General features: G+C 32.0%; 1 long non-coding RNA gene across 1 annotated transcript; it reads left to right on the top strand.

Moving 5' to 3' along the window:
• On the top strand, positions 6,952-8,787 carry LOC109348949. The gene is made up of 2 exons (XR_002107835.1): positions 6,952-7,292; positions 8,398-8,787. It is a non-coding gene; the product is annotated as an uncharacterized LOC109348949 (long non-coding RNA).

The following is a 25,977-nucleotide window of genomic DNA, read 5'->3' as shown; positions in this document are numbered from 1 at the left end:
CCTAAGATGCTGGAAGAGCTCCCCAGACATATAAATCAAAGAAGAGATAATGTCAATGGTAGTATAATAACGTTACAGTATTATTCAGGTGGAGTGGGTTATTTCACAAAGTACAATATTAATATACATTCTCCCCATTGGTTGTAGCTAGCCATTCTAGTCTCCAATAATTACAGTACCCTTTAATTTACTATGCACAATTTGTCATTCACTGAACTTTGGTAGGCAGAATGACATTGTTTATGATGATCATAAACAAATAGAGTAGCTCCTAAGGGTTTGTTTGTGAATTAGTTTTAAAGAGAAAATAAAAAATAGAAAGTTAATTTGAGAGTATATTACAAATGTATTTTATGATTCAGAAGATTTTATCTCTGTCCTCCAACCACAAACTCCCAAACAAGCTAGAAGCTACATTTTTAAGGTACATATAGTTTCTTTTGCAAAAAAAATGTTTGACATATATGCATCCAATTTAATGTTACAGAAAATGGTAATATTACTTCTATTATATATATTAACTATATAATAAAAAAAACTCCTTCAAATTATATCTCATTTGCTCCTTACTTTTTTTTTTTAAAAGGTTTTATGTTACAACTATGTACCTTTCACACCACATCGTTACATTTTATACTAAATAAAAAAAACTCATTCTGAGTCACATGTCACATTTTCTCACTTTTTTCCCTCCTAAAAAGTTTTATACTTCTACTATATATCTTCTCACACTACATCCTTACATTTTTATATTTTAATAATTTAATGTTAATTAGTGATTGACCACTATATTTTGTTATTTAAAAAATAAATCATTGAACAATAGATGGGATTGAAGTCCATTTTCGCATCCCAGTTATTTCTTTTTCATATTTCATTTCATTTCATTTATATTACTACTTTTCCTATTTCATTTCATTTATATTACTACATCTTCAACTCTCCCCTGCCTCTTCATCTTTCACATAGGTGGTAAGTGTGTAATTTAGTACAAATCGTGATGGTGAGTAGTCAAGTGAGCAAACATATAAATTTTGTGATCTCAATTTTCGTAACAAAACCTTAATATAATTGATCCACTTTCCCTTACGTAGTTGTTTAATTTAAATTAAATAAACTATACAGTTTCACCTCATTCAATATTTCTATTAATCTATCTATAATATTTAACGTTTACTATTATTCTAAGAATTACTGTATTTTTCATCTCATCAAAGCTTTGTCATACTTTTCCAACTAAATTTTAATATTACAATTCAGATTCTTTGGATTTTAATTTTTTCCTATTATATAGTATCACAATTTGATTTCGCTATTTTCATTAAAAAAATCATATTCAAAACTGAAAAAATTATTTCATTTTCTACAACTTTTAAAATATTTATTTTAAAAAAACATAGTATAACGTTTCATATTCCTATTTTCATTAGAATTCAAATTCGAAATTGTTATTTATTTTCCTAATGTGTTTGAATAGAATACATAGGTAACATGTGTGTTCACAATGGGAATGTACACAGATGATATGTGTGTTTTAACTATGCGAACGCACAAGTAACCTATGTTTTCTTAGTAATGCAAATGTGTGGATATCATGCGTCTTTTTAATCATATGAATGCACGAGTCATATGTGTTCTTAACTATACGAATGCACATGTAACATGTGTGTTTTTAATCATTTAAATGTACGAGTAACATGTATGTTCTTAACCATGTGAATGCACATATGATATAATATGTGTTCATAATCATATAACAAAAAAATATTGCCTCTTGCGAATGCACAATAATTTGCTAGTTTTAGAAGATAATTGTTATACTACCGAGAGAAAAAAGAATGTACGCACTGACAGCGTATAAGATTTATAGATTATAGTTCATCACTCACTATTCATATTTTATCATCATTGATCCTTAAAAAATACAAAAAAATAATAAATAATATATCGGCTATATATCATTCTTTTCACATGCATAAATATGGGAGTCTTCTCCTACTTGTTCCAATACAACAATTATTATAAAGTGAATGAGATATTTAACCATATTTTTTATGATACACATCAATGGACAATCACGCTTGAGCCAAATAGTAACACTAGATCTCCCTATGACAATTATATGGAAAAAGTACTAGTTTTCTTAACATCCCACCACTATTGAACAAAATATTATTCATGTATTGTTTCCTATTGTCCAAATGAAAACAATTTCATAGAAAAATATGATATTTTATATTGTTGTTCCTTTGTTATAGCTCAAACAATAAAAGAGTGGTCTAATAGAGAAGATTCTTACCTAGTGAGATATATGAAGAGTAGATATATAAACTTTTTTATCATTAAATCTTGATTACAAGACAAATAATTTTACTTTTATATCCAAGTTTATCCTTTTTTTAATAAGAAAACAAAAATGGATTAATCAAACAATTTAATATAGGCAAAGGGATAAAAAGTAAGAAATAATATATAAAATAAAATAATATATTATAAAAAAGAATCATCATAACTTTCTATATGCTGTCTAATAAAATAGTCAATGACACCTTTCACATAAAGTGTATTCATCTTTTGTTTTGTGTGCAAAATGTCAAAAGTTGATCACCCAATTAGGTAACAAAGATATTACACAAACATAAAAGTGAGTTTACAAGTGAAATATACAGTTTTTGGAGTCAACAAAAAAAAGAATGTTAATTTAATTGGTAAGAATTTGAGTTATACTGTATAAAATTAGGATTTTATTGGTGAATAATATATAATTATCTATTTAACTTATAAAAAACATGAGGGGATAAACCATTTAATCTTAATTTACTCATATTTAAAGGAGTGAATCACAAACACGTAAAGACATGTTTTACAAACTACAATCTTAAAGGTGATATTTTGTTTAAAATATTACAAAGTGATATTAGGAGGAAAATCCTACACCAAAAAGATGTATTACAACACTATCAAATTATATTTTGTTTTTTATTGTTCTACTTACAAATAAGAAATTTTTTTTATAAGAGAATATACATTATTTTTATAGAAGTGTAATCTATAATAAGTTTACTGTTTCACTATTTCGTAACACTCCATGTACTAAGAATGGTGAGAAAAATATTTAATTTTCTAAACTTAAACAATTTTGTTAATTAATCAAAGTTAATGTACATAAAGTGAGATGAGGATCTAATATCTTTAAACTTGTCCCCAATCTCATCCTAAACCAATAATCCAAATAAAAAATTGATAAAATTATAAATATTTAAATTTTTTTAACTGATATAATAAATTTAGGATAGAATTCGGTATATCAAATCATTGTCCCGATACAAAAAAATATGACAATAAATATATTAAAACTGGTTCCGATTAGATTATAAATTGCAAATCCAGTATTGAAATCCCGCAGAGAGTTTCAGTAAACACGTTGCCGTGGTAGAACACGCGCACGTAAATCCACGTACTTCACCCTAATGGCATTCACTCGTAATTTTCTCCAAATCGATGACCAATTCCAAGCATCTCTCTCCGCCAATCAAACCACTTGGGTTGTACAGTAACCCGCACAACGTAGAACGCGTAACCTCTACGTGTTCAAATCACATTCGCCTGTCATAGCTATAAATAACCCCTTACTGACCTAATCCTCACTCCGTTCACTACATAGCGTGAGGTTTGAGTTTAGTTTTCTTTTACGTTTCTTTCTCTTCCTCTGAGATTTAAGAGAGAGAGAGAGAACGGTATTGATATTCTCACCGCGCGGTCTCTAATTCGCTTGGTGCAGGTCGGGAACCGCTGCTGCTACTTTCGCGTGTAATGAGTGTCGATTGTCGGCGGCGAATTGGATCCCGCCTTGCATCAACTGAATCGGAGACCGCGGTGGTTTTCCGGCGACAGATCTCTGCTCCTACTTTCTATAGCCAGTAACTTTTATTGCTTTCTTAATTCATGTCGATCAGATCCGATTTTATATTTACCGTTTTTTCTGATTCAGTACTTTCTTGGTTATATGTGAATACCGTAATTATTGGTTATAGATCCTGATGCAGCCTAGCATCTGAATCTAAGGAAAAAACATTTTGTATTTAAAAAGTATTTTTGGTTAGCTTTATAATAGGCTTATGTAGATTTGATTTTCATTGTACGTGTTTCCTTTTGTTAATTTGAATTTGAGCTTAAAACTGTTAATGTTATTATTGTGTCAATGCGGTCAGGGTCACTTGCTCACTAAAAAAACAAATTTGTTCGTAACAAAAATATTTTGAAGGATTTATGATGCTGCAATTCCAAAGAGGCACGTGGGCAAAATTATACAGCATTTTGAGGCCACAAATCTTAAATGTATTTTATGTAACTTATGCTTAATATGGTGTCTGATACTTTCAGTTTGTTTGCCTCTACTTACTAGAAATGAAACGCCTGCTGCAGGGTATTTAGTAGAAATGAAACGCCTGCTGCTTGGGGTGTATTTTAAATCTGTCATTGTAAGTACCTATCAAAACAAGAAATAACAAAGTTGAGGATGATTTCTTACTTACTAGGTTGAGCAATATATTTTGATTGTTTAAGTTTACTTTGGGATTGATTTTAAACTTTGTTGCATAAAGCACTATGGACTTTAATACATCCAAATTCTCTGTTTTGGAAGTACCAATTCTAAAATTAAGGGAAGTCAAGTGACATTATTTGGATACTTCAGTGGAATTGGACCCTCATGTTTTTCTGTTGTCTTATCAGAGAGAAATAGATAAATTAACTATTGTTAGGCCTCATAGTATAACGTTTCATATTCCTATTTTCATTAGAATTCAAATTCGAAATTGTTATTTATTTTCCTAATGTGTTTGAATAGAATACATAGGTAACATGTGTGTTCACAATGGGAATGTACACAGATGATATGTGTGTTTTAACTATGCGAACGCACAAGTAACCTATGTTTTCTTAGTAATGCAAATGTGTGGATATCATGCGTCTTTTTAATCATATGAATGCACGAGTCATATGTGTTCTTAACTATACGAATGCACATGTAACATGTGTGTTTTTAATCATTTAAATGTACGAGTAACATGTATGTTCTTAACCATGTGAATGCACATATGATATAATATGTGTTCATAATCATATAACAAAAAAATATTGCCTCTTGCGAATGCACAATAATTTGCTAGTTTTAGAAGATAATTGTTATACTACCGAGAGAAAAAAGAATGTACGCACTGACAGCGTATAAGATTTATAGATTATAGTTCATCACTCACTATTCATATTTTATCATCATTGATCCTTAAAAAATACAAAAAAATAATAAATAATATATCGGCTATATATCATTCTTTTCACATGCATAAATATGGGAGTCTTCTCCTACTTGTTCCAATACAACAATTATTATAAAGTGAATGAGATATTTAACCATATTTTTTATGATACACATCAATGGACAATCACGCTTGAGCCAAATAGTAACACTAGATCTCCCTATGACAATTATATGGAAAAAGTACTAGTTTTCTTAACATCCCACCACTATTGAACAAAATATTATTCATGTATTGTTTCCTATTGTCCAAATGAAAACAATTTCATAGAAAAATATGATATTTTATATTGTTGTTCCTTTGTTATAGCTCAAACAATAAAAGAGTGGTCTAATAGAGAAGATTCTTACCTAGTGAGATATATGAAGAGTAGATATATAAACTTTTTTATCATTAAATCTTGATTACAAGACAAATAATTTTACTTTTATATCCAAGTTTATCCTTTTTTTAATAAGAAAACAAAAATGGATTAATCAAACAATTTAATATAGGCAAAGGGATAAAAAGTAAGAAATAATATATAAAATAAAATAATATATTATAAAAAAGAATCATCATAACTTTCTATATGCTGTCTAATAAAATAGTCAATGACACCTTTCACATAAAGTGTATTCATCTTTTGTTTTGTGTGCAAAATGTCAAAAGTTGATCACCCAATTAGGTAACAAAGATATTACACAAACATAAAAGTGAGTTTACAAGTGAAATATACAGTTTTTGGAGTCAACAAAAAAAAGAATGTTAATTTAATTGGTAAGAATTTGAGTTATACTGTATAAAATTAGGATTTTATTGGTGAATAATATATAATTATCTATTTAACTTATAAAAAACATGAGGGGATAAACCATTTAATCTTAATTTACTCATATTTAAAGGAGTGAATCACAAACACGTAAAGACATGTTTTACAAACTACAATCTTAAAGGTGATATTTTGTTTAAAATATTACAAAGTGATATTAGGAGGAAAATCCTACACCAAAAAGATGTATTACAACACTATCAAATTATATTTTGTTTTTTATTGTTCTACTTACAAATAAGAAATTTTTTTTATAAGAGAATATACATTATTTTTATAGAAGTGTAATCTATAATAAGTTTACTGTTTCACTATTTCGTAACACTCCATGTACTAAGAATGGTGAGAAAAATATTTAATTTTCTAAACTTAAACAATTTTGTTAATTAATCAAAGTTAATGTACATAAAGTGAGATGAGGATCTAATATCTTTAAACTTGTCCCCAATCTCATCCTAAACCAATAATCCAAATAAAAAATTGATAAAATTATAAATATTTAAATTTTTTTAACTGATATAATAAATTTAGGATAGAATTCGGTATATCAAATCATTGTCCCGATACAAAAAAATATGACAATAAATATATTAAAACTGGTTCCGATTAGATTATAAATTGCAAATCCAGTATTGAAATCCCGCAGAGAGTTTCAGTAAACACGTTGCCGTGGTAGAACACGCGCACGTAAATCCACGTACTTCACCCTAATGGCATTCACTCGTAATTTTCTCCAAATCGATGACCAATTCCAAGCATCTCTCTCCGCCAATCAAACCACTTGGGTTGTACAGTAACCCGCACAACGTAGAACGCGTAACCTCTACGTGTTCAAATCACATTCGCCTGTCATAGCTATAAATAACCCCTTACTGACCTAATCCTCACTCCGTTCACTACATAGCGTGAGGTTTGAGTTTAGTTTTCTTTTACGTTTCTTTCTCTTCCTCTGAGATTTAAGAGAGAGAGAGAGAACGGTATTGATATTCTCACCGCGCGGTCTCTAATTCGCTTGGTGCAGGTCGGGAACCGCTGCTGCTACTTTCGCGTGTAATGAGTGTCGATTGTCGGCGGCGAATTGGATCCCGCCTTGCATCAACTGAATCGGAGACCGCGGTGGTTTTCCGGCGACAGATCTCTGCTCCTACTTTCTATAGCCAGTAACTTTTATTGCTTTCTTAATTCATGTCGATCAGATCCGATTTTATATTTACCGTTTTTTCTGATTCAGTACTTTCTTGGTTATATGTGAATACCGTAATTATTGGTTATAGATCCTGATGCAGCCTAGCATCTGAATCTAAGGAAAAAACATTTTGTATTTAAAAAGTATTTTTGGTTAGCTTTATAATAGGCTTATGTAGATTTGATTTTCATTGTACGTGTTTCCTTTTGTTAATTTGAATTTGAGCTTAAAACTGTTAATGTTATTATTGTGTCAATGCGGTCAGGGTCACTTGCTCACTAAAAAAACAAATTTGTTCGTAACAAAAATATTTTGAAGGATTTATGATGCTGCAATTCCAAAGAGGCACGTGGGCAAAATTATACAGCATTTTGAGGCCACAAATCTTAAATGTATTTTATGTAACTTATGCTTAATATGGTGTCTGATACTTTCAGTTTGTTTGCCTCTACTTACTAGAAATGAAACGCCTGCTGCAGGGTATTTAGTAGAAATGAAACGCCTGCTGCTTGGGGTGTATTTTAAATCTGTCATTGTAAGTACCTATCAAAACAAGAAATAACAAAGTTGAGGATGATTTCTTACTTACTAGGTTGAGCAATATATTTTGATTGTTTAAGTTTACTTTGGGATTGATTTTAAACTTTGTTGCATAAAGCACTATGGACTTTAATACATCCAAATTCTCTGTTTTGGAAGTACCAATTCTAAAATTAAGGGAAGTCAAGTGACATTATTTGGATACTTCAGTGGAATTGGACCCTCATGTTTTTCTGTTGTCTTATCAGAGAGAAATAGATAAATTAACTATTGTTAGGCCTATTATTTTTGTAGAGTCTATTAAATATGCTTGCCTTGAAGAAAAAAATGAGAGAATCCAAATTCTGCTCAAGCTTAAGAACATACAGTGTTAGCATTAAATACCAGTTATTTGTATTACATTATGAATTTATTATATGTATTCCGTGCTGATGGTATATATATCGAATTAGAAGATTCTACAACATTGTATAGTAATATCTGATCTCCTGTTTTTAATGTGCGGTCAAATTAGTTTCTGTATCATTGTTGTATAACAGGGACTCTGAGGAACACTTGTTCTTAACTGGAAACTGTTATTATTTTCTATGACAGGGCAGGAGTTTCAAGGGTACCGTTAATGTATCCTATGGTGATATGATATGAAAGGCTTTGAGTTCCTTTTTTGACTGTCTTGCCAAGTTATCTTGCATCAAGGTTGTTTTTTCATGATCACTTTTTTTCCATGGATACTGTAAACTTTATAAATGTATTTACTTCGTATCCTGTAAGTTAGTAGTAGCTATAGATGTTAAGTTATCAGAGTTCCTCTATATGATGTTTTGTAATTCACGTTAGGGCTCAGACCAATCTTAGAATAATTGATGTCTTCAATTTGATTTTTAATTATGTTCTGATTGAAACTCAATAATCATAAGTGCTTGGAGACATGAATTTCTGAAGAACTTCTTGTTTCCTTCTGTATATAAGGTGCTTATTCTCTGAACGGTGTTTTTCAGTGTTTTTCATATTACTCTGAAAATGAGTTAATGGTATTCAGTACTAGTGCACGACTGAATATTTTTAAGCATGAATATTTATTTTTTGTGAAAGAAAGTTTAGGTAAGTTGGGTGTCTATGCAAGAATGTTGTTTACCTGATCTCACAGATAAGAGGCTTGTGGAAACAATAATTTTCTTGGTGTATTCAGAGAAATGCGATGCTTTCCCCTAAATTCTTGCCTTTGGATGTAAGCGATTTTTTATCTAGGATTTCTTCAATAAGGGGAGGTATGAGCTATTAACACACTCGCAATTAATTGTAGATTTCTTCTTAGTAATAAATGCATTTATACAAATTTGAAACACCTTAACGTTTTCATCTCTTTGCTTGTGAAAATAAATAGGCTGCTTCTCTATCTTTATCTAAGTCCGTGAAAGAATTGTATGTATCTGTGATGACACAAGGGTGCATATTATCGGGAAATTTGTGTGCATCAGAGTAAAAGTTTTATGGACTTCATTTTCATTGTCTTTAGATTTAAGGTCAAGAAAACATGAATGTACTTATGTGAAACTTTGATTAGTCCATTGGATGAAGATATTATTTGGTATTTTGCAATCTCGTGATCTTAACACGTATTCTAATATAGCAAATTGGCCCCTCATGTTGTTCCGAGAGAAAGTGATATGATTTATTGGGTAGGAATAATCCTTTGGTGCTTGATCAATTGAGACATGATGCTGCTCTGAAAGTTGAAAGTTTACATTCTCTTGGAATTTGGCAAATCAGTAATTGATAAAGGTGGTTCTGTACTACTCCCTACCGTGTGGAGTATAAATGTATAAATGTTTTAAGTCATTTATAACATTCAGAAACGGATACTATAAGAGGATTTGTATTGAAAATTTGTGTTCACTAGAATAAGGGACTTCCATTTATATTAACTTAACTGGTGATACTTGTAGAAAAAAAAATACTCGTTTTCTTACCACAGTTGTGTTTTTGAGTTTATTCAAACCATTTAATGGATTCTGATTGCACAAACCATTGAAGTTTGATATCTTTCTTTTGGTGAACGAAACTATGATATGTGGTATGTTCTGAGTTTTTTATCTTGCATGCTAAACATTTATTTTAAAAGAAGGGTAATTGATTTATTACAGTTTAAATATTAATAATGTTTACTTTTATTTATCAAGAGAAAAACTTGAATGTAATAAAAGCTGGATTCAGATTAACAAATTTTCTACTAGAGTCTATATTATACATTCATTGATTATAGTGTTTATACGATAAGCAAGCCTAACTATTTGATGAACTTACTAATCTGATGGAATCCATTTAGTAAAACACTCGAAGGCACACATTGAAAGGAGGGGTGACCATTTTCATAGGGTATGTCTTTGTCCAACCTTTTCACCAGTAGTTTATTCAGGGTATATATCCTATTGTTGCTAAGTTCCGCTAGACTTGGTTTTAGCTTTGATTTTATGTAGACTATGTACACTAGGAAACAAATGTAGATGAGAACCTTGTAATCAATTTTGAATGCATGTTGTGAAATTATTGTTGGAATTCATATATGGCTTCTTCATAAGGGGACAAGTGACTGAAGGAAGCAAAACTGCAAAATAGCAGCGTTGGAAAGTTTAATTTCAAATATCTGCCTGGCATCTATCAGAGTTTATATGATGCTGAATTTGTCTAACCTAAAACCTTTCTTTTTTACTGCGTAACCTAGGCTTTTTATCTTCCGTATACAAATCAGTTTTGCTCTAGAAATTTTTTAACTGCACTACGAAATTTCATTTTTTATTTAAAATATTATTAATTGTGTAGAGTGGGTTCTGACTTAACGGAATATTTTTTTTTGTTTATTACTACCCCCTTCGTCTTGGTACAATTAAATGAGTATTTTGAAAGACATGATGCTTTCTCATCCAAAAACATAGTATAAACTTTTCTAATCAATAGCAGTAATCATTTTTACATACAAGTAAAAATGTAAAAATGGGTAAATGTTTTTCAGTTTTTTTACAAAATTATAGAATCTTCAAAGATAGAAAGAATATATGAATGGAGAGGAGTAAATATTTTTACAGTTTTCTTTTTGTACTATTTATTTGAGAAGTATTTTTTCAATGACATTAGTTATATGAGCTTCATCAGAATATTATTTAAAAAGCTTAATAAATTTGGTACCTCATGCATATGGATAATAATATTTTTATTAAAAATATGTGGGCTTCATTAATATATTTTATCTTTCCAAAAGTTTAAATATTGGAAAAATAGTTTTATTAACAAAATCTATTAATTAATTGTGGTTTGATCATCAAATATTCATTAATGTTTTGATATTAGAATTGAAATTACTTAAATATTCTATAATTTAAAAAAATAATGGACGTGTTTGATATATTAATTAAAAAATTAATTTAAAGTATAAAGAACAAATATTTGCCAGTAAATATTTGAACATATTTGAAAAATTAGTTACTAACTATTAGTAAATGTAATAATATTATAACTCCTAACTTAAGGTTCATTGAGAGTTTTTTCATTTTTTCTTTTCAAGACTCAGTGTTATAATTAAAATTTTAAATAGTTTTAATCTTATTGAAATATTTTTTATAAATATATATTATTACTAAGTTGATTATTAAAAGTTGGTAAGTGAAAGAAGAGGAAATCAGTTTGACAGTGCTAGGAGGAATGCAAAAAGTAAAATAAAAAAGTAACAAAATATTATTAACAAGGCCCATTAAGTAGATTTTATTTACAGAGTGGGTGTTTAGTTTCTATATAACGACAAGATCATTGGATGTTGTTGCATAAGTTCTTTCAGAAATATGCTGAGTGCGAGAAAGAGCGAGAGAGAGAACGAGAGAGAGCGAGAGAGAGAAAGCGAGACAGAAAGAGATGTATATGTGGAAACTGGGTTTTACAAAAGAGAAAGATGCATACTGTTTCGTGTTGGATATGCATGCAAGAGAGAATCAATTTCCCAACCCTTTCTATCTCTCTTTTCTATCTCTATTTCCAATCATCTTCATGAATTACTACAATTATTGAGCCAATTTCTTAGTATCTCACAATGATGCGATTTTCTTGAATTTCACCTCATAATATTGCCATTTTCTTGAACTTCAACTCATAATAATGTGATTGTCTTGAGTACTTCAACTGATAATATTTCGATTTTCTTGATCCTCAAATGATAATATGTGATTTTCTTGAACTTCAGTTGATAATGATGCGATTTTCTTGAACTTCAGCTGATAATGATGTGATTTTCTTGAACTTCAACTGAGAATATGTGATTTTCTTCAACTTCCAACTGATAAAATGTGATTTTCTTGAACTTAAGCTGATATTGATGTATTTTTCTTGAACTTCAGTTGATAATGATGTGATTTTCTTGAACTCCAACTGATAATAATGTAATTTTCTTGAAAATCAACGAATAATATTGTGATTTTCTTGAACTTCAGCTGATAATGATGTGATTTTCTTGAACTTCAGCTGATAATGAGAAAAGGATGAAATTTGATTTATTTTATGACTTTTGGATCCTTTATCGGTGCCACCCCTTCCTTTCTTTTCTTTAATTTTTAATATTTGAGTTCTTTTTTTTTACCATGTTTGCTTCTGTTGTTTTTTGCAGTGGGTGAAGAATCATACAAGTACTATAATCAAGAAAGATTGACGAATAGTTTGACTTATTTTTTGAGTGCCCTTCTCGTTCCTCTATAATTGGTACACATAATGAAAATAGTTTAGTATGTTTGACCATTGTTGCCTAAAATTTGGATATTGATGAGTTAGACCTTAATTGGTTGATCGTCTTAAATGATATTGTAACATGAATTTTTTATTCACAATGGATAGATGGTTTGATTGAAATTATATACTTGTAGTATGCATTCTTTATTCATAATTTCTAAATGGATGATATGCTTTTATGATCTCATTCAAAGGCATTTAATTTTGATGAATCTGAATTTTAGTGGTTGTTTTGGATTATGAGCATGAGTATTGCATGCAAGATGAATGACTGTGAGGATGAATCTTGATGCTATGTTTGACCCTAGTTGCTTATAATTTTGAATTCAGATGGACCCTGTTTTTAAGAATTACCCGAAATGCAATTACAATTTAAATCCTCAATTAATAGTGTAAAATTGGGATATACTTGAGTCATTGGTGGCCTTCTATGCAATTTAGTTTGAATTTGTGGTTCATAATATGAATTGGGATGCTGTGTTTGGAAGATCAACCATCCTATAATATGGCTGCTGAGTGCTGAATGTACTGGTATTATTGTTACTTGTACTTGTGCACTAATTTTAGGTAGTTTTACATCCACATTGGTGAGATTTCTGTAAGTCCATGGATATACATGTCCTATGCTTTTATGGTTGTCCAAAGACTGCTTTGATGTATGATAGGCAGGTATCATTCCACTGATATGCTATGATGCTCAAGAACTCGCTGGAGACCCTTTTGCAGAAGTCGCCAAGATGACGACCATGTTGGAATATGTATTACCAGCAAAATGTGGTTTTATTTTTTGTTTGTTTTCCTGTAATTTTTTTCAGGCTTTAGAAGCTATGACTGTATTTTTGTCTTGTGGATGCTTTTGATATGTTCTATCAATTTCAGTAAAAATTGCATGGCAATATTGCTTCAGTTTTGCTCTTATGAATCATGTTCACAAATTATTTGTTCGTGCTTATCTTGGTTAGACCTTTGCTTATCACAATATTTGTCATCTTCGATCTTTCCTCTTGATTTATGCCATCATTAGTTGGCTAACAGGATTGAGTAAGTCTTGAATTTTTATAGAGGATTGAAGAGACTGTTTACAGTGGAATGAAGAAAATAATATATATAATTTGATTTACTAAGATCACAAAATTGAATCACCAAACATCACAAATTGGTGTATGTAAAAAGAGATGACACAAGGTCCACAACAGACCAAGCAAGACCTGCAGACTGAACAAATCTAATTTCAATATCGACGTCAAATGCCTCATGCGTTAAACAAGTAACCTCCTTGTTTATCAGTTTTTATATAGCTGCTTGTTTTTATTGGCATGCCGAAAGTGTTTGCTATCACATGAATAATCCATTTTGCTAGAGCCTTGCTTCAGAATTTCACTATCAAAATTGTAGGTATTTCCAGCATCATTCTTCCCACCAATGCCGATAATGTTAGATCTTGAGAGAACAAACAAATTGCAGTATAAACTTTAGCTCTATAATTCTCATCTAAAAGAATACTTTCAGGTTTTATACCACATTGGACAATGCAGTTCTGACAGTCATCATGAAGATGCATGTCAAGGCCCTTGCAGCACTTAAGGTAATTTTGAAATAATATGCCATTTCAGCAAACCCTTGACCATTCCATTTTCATGTATTCATATACTATGAATACATGAAAGTGTACATATTAACTTTTCCATTTTGACCTTCATACTCTGTTGTTGAGGAGTAAAATTTGGCAACTTATATGGTCATGATATGGAAGTGCCTACGAAGATAATTTGATGGTTTATACTAACACTTCAGAACATGTGAGCTTCTTCTTGCCATCGGAACAAAGTAATATTGCAGGTTCCACCCAAGATATTCAAAATCATGAAAGACAAAAAGGATCATGGTAAACTCAAGTTTCGAATTAGAGTCATTAAAGAAATTAAATGATTCATGTCTGGACTAAAAAATGTTACATGCTAAATAAATAAACGGGGCTCATCTTTGTCACGTTATTTCAAATTAACAAGAAGTTGACAAATAAGTGATTCTTAGAGCATGCTTATAATATAACTTCATTGCCTTATGATATTCTTAGAGGTATGGCTTGGGGATGACATTCTAACTTCACTATTAATTTGAGCTTAGCAAATAATTTTATTCATTCAAGGATTTCTATTGTGTTTCTGCCTTGAATGTATGTCTTATATTGCTTGTTTACTGAAAATCTCTATTAATTTATTTGTGTTAGTATTTCATTTTCTTTGGTTTCATGTCTTAGCACACAAGAATTGAGTTATGGAATGTGATTTAAGGTTGCAGGTATGATGATAAAGTAGATTTAGAAAATTAAAATTTGCAGCAAACATGTTAATTGTCATTAGCCTTGGGTCATTGCTGAAGTGATCTGTTGCATCGGAGATTCCATCTTTGGTGGCAGTTCTCGTGACGAAGCGACAAGAATAGGAATATGAAGCTGTTGGTTTTCACATAAATTGTCATGATTGTTACTCGCATATGCTTTTGTTGTATGTTTGAGAGTATAGTGTCTCTTGCTCAAAGGTATCTTCCTTTTACGTTAAGTTAACCTACCAAAGATTTCTTAAAGGCAGTGGATGGAATAACTTTGAAGGACATTACTCACTTGCTCAAAGGTATCTGCCTTGATGAACCCTAACTGCAAATGTCAAATGGAATATTAATTCTTTATTCATAATGTAAATCCAGGATGGTCGTGGTTAACACTAAATGGCATTGATTTCTGAGCTATTGGCTAACATAATACTCTTGGTGACAAGGCCTTTCTCTCTACTTAAACTGGCATACTTGATTGGGATCAGAACTGCATTAATCGTCACTTATGCTTGGGCTGAGTTGATCAGGGCTACAATTATCTTCCATTTAAACATAATATTGTGAACTATAATAACATGGACGTTTGGGCTTATCTCTCTACCTGCAAGAGTTGTGAATACCTTTCAAAGGGAGAGGCAGGCTAGTTTTCATTCGATAACTATATCATATTCCCTAAATGATAAGATGACTGATTTGCATCAGAGGTTTTTATCTGCATTGCGTGGCAGCTTGAAGACGCTTTCATTGCCACCTATGCAATGCAGCATGCACTCCCTTCAAACTCACACATTCACTCTCAGTTCCATTTGTTTTCTCAGGCCTTTTCTTTGTCACTTACTATTTCAGTTTTGTTTTGTTTCTGCTTTCTGATATCTGCTCCACTGCTCTGTTTCTCTGTTTGCATGCACTGTAAAGGTTAGTTATTACCAATGAACTTATTTGCTACCCTTTTGCTTCATCAGCTCGAAATTACAAAGAAAAGATACAATCTTTCCTTTTGTTTGGGATTTTTTTTGCTTGGATTTGCTTTTGCATTCAAGCCCAGGTTTTATTTTATGTTCTGATTATAATATGGGTAATTTGGTGTAGTACATTATAGTGAAAGTTTATTCTTTAAGTTGAATCACGGTGATGGACTATATTTCAAGTTATGACTCTATATAATCCATCTTAATTATATTATAGTTTCCCCCCTACTTAGTTTATGGGCTTCTGATTCTTTGAATCATTGTTTGCAGAGGTGTGCTATTTGGTGCATAACACATTTGGTTGAAGCCTAATGCTAATATAATTAATGAAACGTTTCTGTTTTTGCAATTGTTATATAGGATAGAGTAATTGACTTGATTTATCTTATACAATCTCTAATTTCATATGAACCCCGCCAAGGAGGGTAGATTAGTCCAATCTCGAGAGGTAGACGAAGATAAAATATAGGCGAAACATTAGTGAGTATTAGAAGTGAAGGGTTTATGATAAGACATTATGGTGTTGGTCAATGTAGCTGACCCTTTTTAGTGGAAAAATGCTTGTCGCGTTTGTTTTGCTTATTTCATGGATTGTTTCAGGGGTGTACTTGCGCCCTGCTAGACATGCAGAATGAGCTTAAGGATTTATTATATTTTCTGTTTTGTCTCTTGCTGTTGTTCTGGCTAGATTCTCTGGAAACTGTTATATTGTTCTAGTATACCTTTTATTGCTATGATTGATTTTTTGGTCAATAGGCTTTGGTTAAAGGAAGTGGGTTCATTATTTTACTAATTCATGAATCAAATACTTAAGAATATATAGTTGAAAAGGGTTTCTTTCTTTCTTTCTTTCTGATTCACCCAATTGGCTGTATTATTGAGTATTGACCATTGGATTCTGAATTCAGATTCATCCTACTAAAACAAATTCTGCCAATTTTGCAGGGTTGTTAAGGGTTTTTAGCGAAAGTAATGAAACATTGGTTTGACAATAAGTAGTCACAGAATAAGTATCACTGGTGTTACAGATATTCACAAACACAAATAAATCAATTGTAATAAGTTGTATATGGAGATAATTGTAAAGATTGATTTGCTCTATAGCTAGAAACTGGATCATGACAGGTAGAGTTTTGTCGCTGATGAAAATTTTAGCACAAAGTACATATAAGCTCTTTTTTTTAAGGGTGGGGATGTTGGTGCTGTTACACTTGCAAGTAAATTTCCCTCTATCCTTTGTGGATTCCTCCTATTTTTCTTATCCACATCATTTATTTTAATGCAGAATAATGAGCAAATTATTTTGTTTTGCAGTTAGAACAAAAGCTGCAGAAAATGCAGAATAAGCTAGAGAGTCTAACATGGGATCAGAAGGAACTTCAAGAAAGTTTCCAAATGGTTGTTGAAGAACACAAAATGATGGAGTTGTTAGTCACAGAGCTTGAAGAGGAGCATGATATGGCCATTGCAAAAATTGAAAAATTAGAGACAAAGGTAAAATATTTTGTAATCGTGTGCATACCTTGTACTATCTTCTTATATATCTATTTAACTATTAAGATGATCTGAATGTTGGATGTTATCACTTGCTTCATGTCACCTGTGATAAGTCTTTTAGTGTTGAGGTCACGTATGATATTTCACTGCAAGGACAACTTGTTAAATTCCTCATAACATTAAGTGCATAAGACCATATTCAGTTTTAGATTTTTGAAAAATAAAAAAATACTTCTAACTTAGGGACAAACACCAGGTAACCTTACTTTCTTGACTCTTCATCTTGTATTAAATGTACATCAATTTATAGACTTAGCTTCTGGTTGACATTATAGGTTGCCAAACTGATAAATAATGAGCAATATGTTTATATCTGCTTTGGTAGAAATTAAAATCAGAACTTCTGTCTTTTTCTTGCCAGAAATTGAAGTCAGTATTCACAAGTATTATTCGTCTGGTGGACTTGGTGAATTAATAAGGAGAAATCCAAGATCAACCAATCTCTTGCAAAAGCGATATAATTTATTAGTAGAAAGTGTTACCCATATTTCTTTTATTTTTCTGAAGTTGGCATCAGCTCCATGGGATTGAAAATTTGTCCCGAGGTGTGAACTCTTTATCCGTTACGTAAAATCTGGATGGTATTTTGAGTCTTTATGGACCCGTTATGCAATTGCAGTATGAATTAGTCTTGATGTCCCTAAACGCATGTAAATAGAAATTCTTTATTTGTAATGTAAATCAATATGGCATGCTTGAACCTCTGGAGTAACAAACTCCAGAAATAAGAAAAGTTAGACATAGAATAGATATCAATTTGGGTATTGGACAACTGGAATAATGATCAACATAGAAATAATCTTCATGGACTGTCTATATGCTTAAGGTGAATTAACTTTATATTTTGGTGAAGTAAAATTCAGGGCTTGTTTGTCTACCCAAGCTAGAGTCAAAACAGAACATACCTTTAGACTCAATGAGTGTGCCTAAGAGTTATTTATAGATAATTCGGTTCGAACTTAGAGTAACTAAGTTGACGAAGTTTGCTCTTACCCATTCTACTAAGTTCTTTTATCTTTATGCATGTCTGCATACTGACTGAGTATGGCATAAGTGCTAGATTTCCAAATATCAGTGCTTCATAGCTATGAACAGTTGTCCAAGTGATAGGGATGCCACTAGTGTATGCAATATCAGCTATGTAGGAAGGAGATGCTGGGGGTCGGACTGGAACAGAAGAGAAAGAATGTGTTTCTGGCTGAGGAACATGTTTCGCTTGTGCTTGAAGCATTTAGTCTATATGCTTCATAGATGTGAGGGGCAAGATTAAAGGGTTTTCTTATCTTGGACAAATGAAATAGCAAATAGGTTTTAATTAGTGAACTAGCTTTAATGCTCTAGCAACTTTATAAAGAATATGTATGGCGCTATTATGGGTTTATTTGTAGTTTAATGCCTTAATTGGGAGTAAGAATGGAAGTATTAGGCTATGGCTATGATCCAGACTCTTAACTCTGGTGATTAGATTGAATATTTGGTTCAAAGGATCAGTGTAAACTGTCTAATTGGGATGACCGTGAACACACTTTGACCTTCTAATTGGTGGAAGAAAAGGCATGTTGTTTTGCACCCTTTGTGGCTATTCATTATTTGACTCGAGTCATACATTTCTTGCAGGATGGAAGATTTCTCACATCCAGGTTCTTGATGAATTAGAAGTCTGTATTTGTACAAGTTATATTGTATTGTGCTCAACTTGCTCAAGAGCATAGCAAGTTAAATCTAAAGGTGCCCTGAATTTTGTCTTCTATGTTGTGGTTCACCAGAACTTTATTTCATTTTTCTTGGGTTGGTGACTTATGCTTTAGAGTATCCAACTAATTCTCTATACTTGTGGTCTGATTTTAAATTTGAATTGGGACATTCATATATCTGTTGTGATTTTAAATTTAAATATGCTTGCATGGGAAAAAATAGAGAATCCGAATTTAGCATTAAATACTAGTTATTTGTATCACATTATGAATTTTTGATATGTATTCCATGCTGATGGTAGCACATCGAACTAGAAGGTTCTATAATATTGTATAGTAATGATCTGATCTCCTGTTTTTAATGTGTGGTCAAATTAGTTTCTATGTCGTTGTTGTATATCAAGGACTCTGAGGAACACTTGTTCTTAACTGGAAACTGTTATTATTTTCTATGAAGGGGCAGGAGTTTCAAGGATACCCTTAACGTATCCTATGAGGATATGATCTGTAAGGCTTTGAGTGATATGATTTATCTGAAAGGCTTTGAGTGATAGGATATGATCTGAAAGGCTTAGAGTTCCTTTTTTGTCTGTTACCCAGTTATCTTGCATTAATGGCTGTTTTTACATGATCACATTTTCCTCATGGACACTGTAAACTTTCTAAATGTATTTACTTTGTGTCCAGTAAGTTAGTAGTAATTATAGATGTTAAGTTATCAAAGTTCCTCTATATGATGTTTTGTAATTCACATTAGAGAATAGACCAATCTTAGAATAATTGATGTCTTTAATTTGTTTTTTAATTATGTTCTGATTGAAAATAAAAACTATTAAGTGCTTGGAGACATGAGTTTCTGAAGAACTGCTTGTTTCCTTCTTTATATAAGGAGCTTATTCTCTGTAATGGTACTTTTCAGTCTTCATTTTACTCTGTAAATGAGTTAATGGTCTGCAGCACTAGGGCACGACTGAATATTTTTATGCATGAATATTTATTTTTTGTGAAAGGAAGTTTAGGTAAGTTGGGTCTATGCAAGAATGTTGTTTACCTGATCTCACAGATAAGATGCTTGTGGAAACAATAATTTTCTTGGTGTATGCAGAGAAATGCAATGCTTTCCCCAAAATTCTTGCCTCTGGATGTAAGCGATTTTTCTCTCTAGGATTTCTTCAATAAGGGGAGGTATGAGCTATTAACACACTCACAATTAATTGTAGATTTCTTAGTAATAAATGCATTTACACAAATTTGAAACACCTTGACTTTTCATCTCTTTGCTTGTGAAAATAAATAGGCTGCTTCTCCATGTTTATCCAAGTCCGTGAAAGAATTGTATGTATCTGTGATGACAAACAAGGGTGCATATTATTGGGAAATTTGTGTGCATGAGAGTGAAAGTTTTATGGACTTCATTTTCATTGTCTTTAGATTTAAGGTCAAGAAAACATGAATGTGCTTATGTGAAACTTTGATTAGTCCATTGGATGGAGATATTATTTGGTATTTTGCAATCTCATGATCTTAACACGTAATTCTAATATAGCAAATTGGCCCCTCCTGTTGTTCTGCTGAGAAAAAGTGATATGATTTATTGGGTAGGAATAATCCTCTGGTGCTCGATCAATTGAGACATGACACTGCTCTGAAAGTTGAAAGTTTACTTTGTTTGGGAATCTGGCAAATGAGAAATTGATAAAAGTTCTCTACTACTCCCCCGTCCCCGTATGGAGTATAACTATTTAAGTCAGATTAACAATTTTGTACTAGAGTCTATATTATGCATTCATTGATTACAATGTTTATACATCAAGCAAGCCCTAACTATATGATGAAATTACTAATCTCATGCAATCCATTTAGTAATACACTCGAAGTCACGCATTGAAAGGAGGTGTGACCATTTTCATACGGTATGTCTTTCTCAAACCTTTTCACCACAGTGGTCTATTTAGGGTATATATCCTATTGTTGCTAAGTTCTGCTAGAGTTGTTTTTAGCTTTGATTTTATGTTGACTATGTACATAAGGAAACAGATGTAGATGAGAACTTTGCAATTAATTTTGTATGCATATTGTAACATATTATTGGAATTCATATCTGGCTTCTTCTTCATATGGGGACAAGTGACTGAAGAAAGCAAAACCGCAAAATAGCAGCGCATGGATGTTTTTGTAGGAAAGTTTCAGATATCTGCCTGGCACCTATCACAGGTTAGATTTCTATAGATTGTTAGATTTCATGTCTTATTCGCACATGTGGGAATTGGGATGAATGTGAAATATTATATAATCATTTATGAGCTCTACTCTAGGAAAGAGGAAAATGGAATTTATCGTTAGCTGCATGGGAACACAGAAAACCTATTTGTCAGTTAATTCTGTGTTTTCTATTTCTGTGGTCGGCATGAAGCTGGCGATGGTAACCGGGAAATGCAAATGTTTATGTCATAACAGACTCTATTTCTGTGGTCTGAGCTTGAATGAAATGTGTCATCAGAATTGCCGACTACCTTTTTATAATTTTGTTGTAGGCCTCCCAAACTATTAACCTCTCATACATATAGATTTCAAATTAGTACATTTACGTTAAGAAATATTAATACATTTAGCTTAACAGCCTATATTCAACTGATAATGACATAAACATAACATACTCTCTTACAAAAACAAAATTAGTCTATATAAGGCATCATCTTTATACGTTCTGAGGAGGATTTATAAACCAAATTTTTATAATGTTTTGGTATAATTAAGGGTCAGTATGTAACTAATCTCTTTTGGGATGTATGGTTGTCCCTCCCAATAAGTATTGTATTCAGGAATTAAACAATTGACCTTTTGGTCTACATGAAGATCCATTAAGGTCTTATATCACTATATCAACATATTTTTTATTAGGATATATAAAATTACACTTATATAATTCATACAGCTTCTGTAATTTGGCGTGTGCTCTCTTACCGTGATGAGAGAAAAAGAAATTGTTAGTATAATCACATTATGTCTTGAGAATTGAGATGCTATAAATTAGAATGTGAAGTGTTTGTTTTGTTCCAACCGCTTCTTTGAAATTGATACAATATTAGATGTGAAGGCATGTGATTTTTTACTTTGAGATATAAGCAAGGTTAGGTGTGGATATTTTTTTTCCCAGCTTCTTTATTTGAAACTTAGATTTCACATGTTTCTTTCATCCACAAATCACGACTAGTATGTTAAGAATGTAATATCCATGTACTGTATGATTAAATCCAAATGATAGATGATACAATAATAATATATAAAATTCATACAAATACATTTTTTCTAATACTTCAATTTATATCTACCTTTTTTCTAATACTTTAGTTTACAGCGTTCAAGTTAAATACTTTATGTCATATACTTCCTTGACAAGTTGGTACGGTTGGGAGAACTGAATCTAATCTGAAATCAAATGACCCTAGTTGCCTATAGTTTGAAATCTGAATGAGACCCTGATTTACTGGATGATCTTATACGAAGTTACAGTATGAATTCTGCATTCTCTATTCATAACCTAAAATGGAATGGTTTAGTTTCTTAAGAGTAATTCTAGTATTAATTTTTTTATTCATATTATAAATTGGTATGGTATGTTTGTGGCCATGATTTCCCTAAATACAATTGTTCATAGGATATGGATTATGCCTTGATGACCCGAATTGCAAATTGCAGTATGAATTTTTTATTCATTTATTAGAATATAGATGGAATATTTAAGTTTCTAAATGCAATTGTAATAAGAGATGTGTATTGATAATGTAAAGCAGTATGGTATGCTTGAACTGTATGACCATAAATGTGAAGTGGATGCCATATGCTATGCTTTATGAGCATAATTGCCTTGATAATGCAAATGCCAACAGTAGTTCTTTATTCATACTATAAATTCAGAATGGCTGTGGCCTATCACACTGACTTCTTTCTAACTTATTGTTTATCGTAGTATACATTATGATTTCTCTAGTATTGTAGTTTGATTATGGAGAGTGAGATGTAATATTTTTGTTGGAATTAAGGAAGAGGATTTGGTTATCGTTGTTGTTTATAATTCTTTTCATATATGCAGATTATGCTAACAATAATAACAATAAAGGTGCAGGCCAGTGCACGAGGCTCCCACCACCATTGAGGTTTGTGGAGGGTAGATATGCTGCCTTACCCTAATAATAATAACTATTATTACTTAAATGTTACATAAATGTTATTGGAAATTCGGGCATATGTTCTCATTGTTCTTGGTAAATATTAGGATTAATTTTGTATTTGACTTTGAGGATGCTATTTATAATAAATATATGTATGATACATTAAGTTCATTTCAAAATGGGGCTGTTTACTTGGATGAATAACTTCCATGACATTCCTCTTTTTAAGTCTTGTGGCTATATTCTCTTTATTTCTAGCGAGGAAATGTGAACTTGTTTATGCTCCTATTATTTATAATTTTCGTCAGGATATATATTTCTTCTCATTTACTCAATGGTAGTCTCTATTTTTTTCTCCTACCTGTGTTTGAGCCGTATCAACTGTTTACTTGTTAATATGTTATTAAAAAGAATTCTGATCCTTAAGAAAACAATATTTTGTATAAGGCTAGCTCATTTATTGTTGAACATGTTTGATTCAATTATTTGTGAATGCAAGAGTGAGTGTGATTGTTATATTCAGAAGCATCTCTTTTTGCTAGTTAAAGAAACTACATAATGATTTCTTCATGTACTTCTCTCATATATTGTAGGTAGATCGAGGAGTTGTTCATACTCTATTTATCCACTTACTATTTGCTTAAGGATGCTTTCAAATTTCAAACGCAGGTTGATGAAGATGAGATCTACTGGAGACATAGAAAGGAAACATGGAGTTGGAAAGCTCCCGTAATCCCACTCGCATAATATCTCACTTAGCTCAATGTTTTCGTGAGAACATTTTTGTAAGTTTCGTCTTTTTTTTAAACAAATATCTTAGTTGATTTTTGCTTTGAGTGAATGAGAAAATGTAACTGTTCCAGCCTATTAGAATTGTTAATATTGCCAGTTGGCAAAACTGATTGTACAAAACAGTTATGCCCTAATGTGCCTCTACTCTCCTATAAATAGGATTGAGTAAGCACTCATCTAATAAGATTCTAAAAACAGAAAATAACTAACCTAAAGTTAGTTACAATAACTGCTCTCTCTCTTTCTCTCCTCTCTTCTCATTTTTCTTCATTTTCTCACATGGTATCATCACCAATGGCCAACGCCATTAACGATCCTCCTCAAGAAACTTCATCTCCTCCTCTCTCGTCTTCTGCTGCCACACCTCTTCGTGCTCAACCTTCAACTCTCTCTCTTCAAACGCCAAATACCAAGCTCACTGAACATAACTACCTCACATGGAGCCAATTCGTGCTTGCAGTCTTGAAATCAAATCGTGCTTTACGATTTATTCATTCCAGCGATGTTCCTCAACGATTTTTATCTGATTCAGATCGTAACACGCATCAGGTGAGCCCTGGTTACTTAGCTTGGGAAGAACAAGATCAAGCAGTGTTTTCGTGGCTCCTCAATTCAATTTCAGAAGCTCTTCATCCACGAGTAGTTGGATGTGTTCACTCCTGGCAGTTATGGAGTGAATTACATGCTTTTTGTAACTCACATACAAAAGCTAGAAGTCGTCAATTACGAACTCAGCTTAGGTCTCTCTCTCAAGGTTCCATGACTATCTCTGAATTTTTCTCTAAGGTGAAATCCCTAACTGATTCTCTAATTTCAATTGGAACACCAATATCTCTTGAAGAAAATGTTGACTGCATTCTGGATGGTTTAAATGAAGATTTTCAGAATGTTATTACATCTGTTGAAAGCCAAGTTAATTCTCCCTTAATTCATGAATTGGAACAATTTTTACTAACTTTTGAATCAAGATTAGCCAAGAACAAAAACCAGTCTGTGTCTGATGCTCTCTCAGCAAATATGGTTGCTCAATCTCCACCTCAATCCCCTCTTTCTGTATCAATGCCATCTCCTACTGTTCATTCTCATTCTCCACACTACTCTGGCATCTTACCAAGACCTCCAGGCAATTTTCAGTCTGGTTTCTACACTCAAACTCGAGGTGGACGTTCTGGAAAACGTGGTGGACGTGGTTTTCGTTCTGGTAGAAATTTCACTCGTCCTGGCAGCTTCTTTTGTGACTATTGCAGGAAACCAGGACATGATATTTCATGGTGTTACTATGCTCCCTATGATAGTCATCATGGCACATTAACACCTTCTCACTTCTATGGACAGTATCAACATCAAAATCAGTATGGAGCTCCAACTTCAAACATGTATTCAAGGCCATCTACTCCACATGGATCCTACTCTCCTGGAACAATGACCAGACCATACTCACCTGTGGTTCATCAAGGTTTTGGTCAAGGCTATCCTAATGTTCAGTCTGGAAATTTCTACAGAGGACATTCACCTTTGCCTCCTTATGCTTATCACCATCCAGGTCCAAGCTATGCTATGAATGCTGAAACTAGCAGTCAAGACTCCAGATCTTCACTATGGTATCCTGACTCTGGTGCTACAAATCATCTTACATCAGATTCATCCTTGCTTCATGAGCCTACTGAACATTTTGGACCTGATCAGATCTATATGGGTAATGGAGCCAAAGCTCCTATCACAAGTAGTGGTAACACCTATTTTCATTCTACAAATTTCACTACTTCTTTATCTTTACAAAACCTATTGCTTGTCCCAACCATAACCAAAAATCTAATGAGTGTATCTCAGTTTGC

The sequence above is a fragment of the Lupinus angustifolius genome, chromosome LG06, assembly GCF_001865875.1.
Source record: "Lupinus angustifolius cultivar Tanjil chromosome LG06, LupAngTanjil_v1.0, whole genome shotgun sequence".
Classification (NCBI taxonomy): Eukaryota; Viridiplantae; Streptophyta; class Magnoliopsida; order Fabales; family Fabaceae; genus Lupinus; species Lupinus angustifolius.
The sequence above is the reverse complement of the archived record's forward strand: the minus strand, read 5'-3'. Positions and strand labels throughout refer to the sequence as shown.